Below are 7471 nucleotides of genomic sequence, written 5' to 3' on the forward strand. Positions count from 1 at the left end.
TTTCATCCTTATGTTTGACTCTATAACGATTGGTAGGAGGACCACTAGAACAAAATATAAATAATTAGATTGTTGTTTTTTTTAAAACAAATAAATATGTTACACAGAATGGTGTTGTAACTTGTTTAGAAACACAATTTTTCGGATATTTGAATGAGATATATATAATTTTTTCCATGTTGTCAAATATCAGATTTCAAATCATAAAACCTATCAAATGTTTGTTTATTCATTTAATATAAGACTATGCATTAAGATTTATGACAAATAGGTAATATACACTTCAATTAGAAATTGTCATGTTCATATTGTAGAAACTAATCTAAGCATAGCCCCAAAAGGTACATTCAATGTATGAGAAGTTAAAGCTGTCAAACATATTTTACATCTGATTTTTTTTATTAATTCTCATTACTTTGGCAACGACGTACCTTCAATACCAAATTATATCTATTACTCATTAATAAATAAAATATATCAAAATAAATAAATTATGTAAGCTTTGTCCTAACTAAAAAGGTGGGCCTTTTGTGAGAAAGAAGAAAATGCTCTCATCATTAAAAATAGTTCTAGAAAGACATAAAAAAAAAGGTGTTTTACCTTCCTCTTGAGGATGAATAACCTCTGAGCAAGCTGAAACTTAGCTGCAATTAACAGGTCACGCCTCAACAACATCAATAAACCACCAAATAAGACATAAATGTCCCTGAAAGAGCAAGAGTAGTTGAAAATAGTATTCATTCTACTTTCTTTTATACCATCAAACATAGATAAGTATGTTGCGTTTCGTGGATTAAAAGATTAGTATGTTGCTATTATAAGTTGAAAACATAAGTATTTTGCTATTATTTTTTAAAAGATAAAGTATGTTTGCAATTATTTGTAAAAAAAGATAAGTACGTTGTTATTAATGGATAAAAAGATAAGTATGTTTCTATTTTTTGGAATTAACAGATAAGTATATTGTTATTATTTGTTGAAAATAAAAGCATCTTGTTATTATTGGTTAAAAACATAAGTATATTGCTATTATTTGTCAAAACAGATAAGTATTTTGCTATTTCTGTTTAAAATGATAAGTATGTGGCTATCTGCTATGCAATAATTCCTGCCACATAATTTATCCAAAGGTAATTTGAGAAACTCATCAATAATGGAATCTTTGATAGTGGAAGGGCAATTTGGGGCACATGTATTAGTAGATTTGGAGCGATAAGGAGGACTTTTTGGGAAAAAAGAAGATAAAATAGAGATTTGGAAATGATTTTAAAAGGATAAACTAACAAAGTGAACGCCTATATTTTTAATTGCAAACATATTTAACGACAAAATATTTAGTGAATATTTAAAATAATAGTTCAAAACTAATGTTTAGAACAAATTATTAAAAAATTTAAGACATACACCTAGCATTTGATAAAATTTATTTAGGGCGTTTAATTTTTTCTTTTTCATGTATATATGTTAAAATGTATTTAGGGGTGTTTAATTTGTAGAATATTTTGGTAGAAATTGAAATAGTATTTGAAATCAGAAGAATTTTGAATATGAAAAACTTCAATTCAATTTTGTGTTTGGTTGGCAAAAAATGAAAATGAATTCAATTACATTTATCCAGTTATTTGTATTGATCGGTTTTGTTAATAGGATTTAAATGTAAAAAATTACAAAACAACAAATTTTCCCTTTATTAAAAAAATATTAAAGTTATTATTAATTTTTTTTCTACAACTATGTTTAATAAACAAATTTTGAAGAAAAATGAAAGCAGAATTATCAACACTAACTATTTTACTCGCAAAGTGGGATGATACGGGAAAACCAGGTCATGCGCCTGTAATAAAATATGACTTTTTTGCTATGTTTGTAGACTTAATCATGTTGGTATTTTTCTACACTCTAATGAACTAAGTATTAGCCGATCATATCTTAGGAAGATATTTATATATCTTGTAATTATCTTTTATATAATTTCCTATTATATATCCCCTATATGTGGGTATATCCAATTGTATCTTATTCCCTATTTATATATAGGGCTTTATTCATTAACGCAAGATAAAGCAATTCATTCAAGATCTGTAATCGTTGTTATGGTATCAGAGCCTACCTAAACCCTAACGGCCGATTTTTTTTAAGAACAAAGCCACGGTTTTGCTTCAATCTTCTTCCATGACAAAAGATGCTTCTGGTTCAGGTGAGGTGAAGGCCACGGCCTTGCACCCTGCCTACACTGTCACAAACATCCAGACAAAGATCCGAACATTGGATGGCTCAAAAGTCACGTACTCGTCCTGGAAAAAATTGTTTCGTCTTCACGCCAAGGCTTACAAGGTTCTCGATCATATTGATGACACTCCTGCATCAGTTGACACAGATCCCGAGTACCTCCAATGGGCTGAAATCGATGCACATGTCCTTCAATGGATATACAACACCTTGTCTGATGAATTGATGGTCCGCATCTTAGAGACTGATACCACTGCCCAAGCCGCTTGGAATAAACTCAAATCAACTTTTCTCAACAACAAAGGGTCACGTGCAGCAGCCCTTGAACAGGAATTCACAAGTCTTACCTTGGGAGCATGTTCGTCTATGAAATCTTATTGCCAAAAACTTAAAGATCTTGCTGATCAGCTTGGAGATGTTGAGAACCCAGTCACTGAGTCTAGACTGGTCTTACAAATGGTTCGTGGGTTACCACCGGAGTTTGATGTTGTCGGGGCCTACATCAATCAAAGCTCTCCGTCCTTTGAAACAGCTCGCAGCATGTTACAACTTGAACAACGCAGACAAAAAGCTAGACAAAATCAAACCCACACGGTTCTCGCTGCTCCTACTTCTGTCGATAGGACATCACAAAACGAAGCAGCTGGTCAACGCAATCAAGGTCAACCCTACAACAACTACTCGGCCAGAGGTATAGGCACTCGCGGGCTAGGCTTTACTGGTCGAGGACGTGGCAAAAGCTTCAGGGGACGTGGCGGTCGTGGCCACCAAAACTGGAACCAAGGAAATCAATGGCAACAACAAGGATGGAATGGATCGCAATCATGGTATCCACCTCCATCACCATACCCTTCTCATGGACGAATCAATCCACAAATCACTGGGCTAATCACACCTACGGGCCAGTGTCAATATTCTGGACCCACAACACAACATGGGCCAATTAGACCTCCGATGTAGCCATCAGGCCTGACGCCTACTCCCACTCCTCAATTTGTTGGTTATTTTGACTACAGTCTGTCAGATTTAGCATAGACAATGCAGCAAGTTCATCTTGATTCCAATGATCCGGCGTGGTATATGGACTCCGGTGCCTCGACACATCTTACATCTGATCAGGGTAAGATCTCAAGTTCCATAACTACTTTGCCTATAACATCGATTTTTGTTGGAAATGGCTCTAGTATGCCAATTCATGGGTCTGGTCATGCTTCTTACACTACCCCCTCTCATTCATATACTCTAAAAAATATCGTGTTTACTCCATCCGTTATTAAAAATCTTTTATCTAGTCGTAAGTTATTATCGTTAATCAAGCTTCTGTTGAATTTGACCCATCTGGTTTTTCTATAAAGGACCTCAAGACTGGAGCTCTTCTTTCTCGTCATGATAGCACGGGAGATCTTTACCCCTTCACCGCACCTTCCAGTTCTACTGCTCTGCTTGCCACTTCTCATGATCGTTGGCATGCTCGTTTGGGTCACCCGGGCGCTCCTGTTTTAGATTTACTTCGTTCAAAATTTTCAATTTCTTGTAATAAACCTATAAATTCTTCTTTGTGCAATGCTTGCCAATTATCTAAACATACTCGCTTACCTTTTTATGATTCACAATCTGTTACTTACGCACCATTTGACATTATACATTGTGATCTTTGGACATCCTCAGTCTAGTCTTAAGCAAATCTGGTTACAAATACTATATGGTCCTTATTGATAATTTCACTCATTATGTATGGGTATACCCCCTCAAATATAAATCTGACACATTTCTCACTTTTATAAAATTTCACAAGCTTATCCATACACAATTTAACCGAACTATTAAGTCATTCCAATGCGATCTCGGGGGAGAATTCGATAATAATGACTTTTAATCCTTTGCCCACACTCAAGGTCTCGTCTTCCGTTTCTCTTTCCCTCAAACTTCCCAACAAAACGGACGAGCCGAACGGATGATTCGTCGCATTAATGACATTATCCGTACCCTTCTTACTCATGCCTCTCTTCCCCACTCATTTTGGGTCGAAGCTCTTCACACCGCCGCCTACCTTCATAATATCCTTCCTACTAAACGCCTAAATTTTTCCACACCTGCCTTCTCTCTCTATGGTCGTCAACCATCATATGATCATCTCCGCACCTTCGGGTGCGCTTGTTATCCTAATATCTCATCCACTCAATCTCATAAACTCCAACCAAGATCCGTCAAAAGTGTTTTCCTTGGTTATCCGGAAAACTTTTGGGGATATCGATGCTTTGATCCATCAACTGGCAAATTCTATTTGTCTCGACATGTTACATTTGATGAAACCTCTTTTCCCTTTGCCAATACCCCTCCCCCTCCACATCTTTTGACTTTCTTGATGACCCCCCCTCCCCTCTTCATGCATTTCCCTACTCCACATCCACCAACCCTACTCCTCCTTCACCACCACCTCATTCCACCACCCCTACCCAATCTTCAATACCACCTCACTCCACCTCCTCATCTCCTCACCCTCCTATCTTGACCTATTCTCGCCGGTCAAAAGCAACATCCACCACCACCGACCCTTTATCAACACCCATACCTCCCTCCCACACTCCACCTTCACCTACAACAACCCATCCTCAATCCACTCCACCTCAAACTCCCCCTCAACCCTACCTTCCTATTCATCCCATGACCACTCGTACACGGGCAGGAGTAACCAAACCTGTTACCCGTCTAAACCTCCATACCTCTTCTACTCCACCTATCTCTCCAATTCCTACATCCATCTCTGCCTCCATGTCTGACCCTAATTGGCTATGAGCCATGGAAGATGAATTTCGAGCTTTACAGGTAAAGAAAACATGGGAACTTGTTCCCCGGCCAACCAACAGCCCTGTTATTCGATGTATGTGGTTGTTTTGTCACAAACTTAAAGCTGATGGAACACTTAACCGCTATAAAGCACGACTGGTGGTCAATGGGTCACAAACAGTAGGTTTCGACTGTTTAGAAACATTCAGTCCTGTCGTGAAGCCAGCTACTATACGCACAGTTCTCAGTCTCGCAGACTCACAAGGTTGGCCAATACATCAGTTAGATGTCAAGAACGCATTTCTCCATCGCGATCTCCACGAGATGGTTTTTATGCACCAGCCCCCTGGATTCGTTGATAGTCGATTTCCATTTCAGGCCTGTCGTCTCCGGAAATCTTTGTATGGACTTAAACAGGCTCCGCGTGCTTGGTACACTAACTTTGCCTCGTTCGTTACTTCTTACTAAGCTGTGTCACATATCATTAAAGTATGGCTATAATCATAGTGAAAGGTGTAGCCTTTAATACTGAGAAATAGTTACAGTGAATTGGATTAATGGGGGTAAGAAACAATTAGTATGCATCTTTTGTGAGAATGGTACATCAACAGAGATGACAATTTAAAGGCACTTTTTATTATCAATTTCTTACACTTTTACAATCAAACACCAGAATTAGTTGGAATTAAATTCCAATTCCGACAAAATTGTATGAAATCCGACAAACCAAACACCACATGAGACTAAATTTCATGAAAAAAAATAAATTAGACTAATTAAACAATCTTATAGATAAACAAAACCAACCAAATCTCTTTCTCACCATTTCCTTGTCTCTTCTCTTACCCCTTTGCTTCTTTCCAAAGCTAAAACCCCAAGAAAATAATAGTTGTTTAAACTCTATTTGAAGTTCCCTTTAGTGTTGAATATGTACATATATTACCAATGCTGAATTCACAAATATGCAACACTATCATTGACCACCTGGGAAAGAAAATCTTGATTTTATTAATATAGCATCCTACTTCCAATTATATGAAAAAAGGAATGAAAAAAGCCTTTACATTCATGACCCACACCCACCATTTGATAAAAATCATAGGCCTAGCAAACAATTTGTTCATCTACCTTTCGTGTTACTTTTTCCAGACATAAAATGCCAATTGTGATGCAAAGCACAATCCAATAAACCACACCCTTGAACAATTGACTTGCCTTTTTTACACAACTTCTTTTTTCTATTTATGTAGAGTACCATCTGCGATTAATCCTCAAAACATGATCAAAGTGCATTTCTACTATCGAAGGATTATTTTAAAAAATGCTACATGGAAAAAAGTGAATCAGAGGATCTTCTAAGTTGCTAAAATTCAGATTTTTCGCTAACACCTTCGTCAAAACAGAAATTTATCCAAACATATCAGGTACATTTTTTCCTAGCTGCAAGTTTTTATATGTTTTATCGAGTTGTGCATTCCTTTTTGAACATTGAGGATAATGCTTCATTTTATGCTTGAGGAGGGGAGTAGTGTCAAAAATTGCATTTTTGTTAAAAAAATTTAAAATTTTCAGTTTTTTAGTTAATTTTTTTTCAATTTTCTTTTATGCATTTTATTTTCTGCATTGCATTTAGGAAAAAAAATATAAGAAAAAGTTCAAAAAATATTCTCATTGTAATTTCTATTTTTCTGCATTATTCAAAAAAGGAAAAAACCAAAAACATTTTATTTTTAGTTAGTTTTTTTCTACATAAAAAATGAAAATTTCAAAAATTCAAATATATATATATATATATATATGTGTGTGTGTGTGTATATATATATATATATATATATATATATGTGTGTGTATATATATATATATATATATATATATATATATATATATATATATTAGATGATGACATTCTTTGCATTCGATAGCTCTGAAAATGTGGAAAATTAAAGTTCGAAGCGACCAGATCAATAACGGTAATTTCAGTAATAGTTCTCTTAATTAGGGGTTTCAAATCACCATGAGCCGAGACGCCAACCGTAAAAAAATCAAAAGAATTGTATATCAAAACGATGTGTAAGCAAAAAAAAAAAAAAATTTAGAACTAATTTCCTGATAATTTTTAGAAAGAACCTTGCTCGATAAGTCTGATTTGGCCATGAAGTGGGTCCTTAAGGATGGACCGAGTTTGGTTTTTAAGCTACAAGTAAAAAGGAAATGACATTCTAAAATTTGCTACTTTTGTAAACAAGGTTAATTAAGGTATAAAGTTTAAATAAAAGTTATAGTTGGTTTATTGGTTCACATTCTCGAGCTTTTTCCTGACTGTGAGAGTCTGTGAAAGATGGAAGGTATTGAAATAGTCGTCTAAGTAGTGAGTACATTCGAGCTTCCTCGCTGTAGAGTCTGGTCGTGTGAAAAAAAAAAAGAAACGATGAAAGGAAAAAAAAATAGTAAAAAA

Source organism: Lactuca virosa, chromosome 7 (assembly GCF_052849685.1).
Source record: "Lactuca virosa cultivar CGN04683 chromosome 7, Lactuca_virosa_CGN04683_v6, whole genome shotgun sequence".
In the NCBI taxonomy this organism is placed as follows: Eukaryota; Viridiplantae; Streptophyta; class Magnoliopsida; order Asterales; family Asteraceae; genus Lactuca; species Lactuca virosa.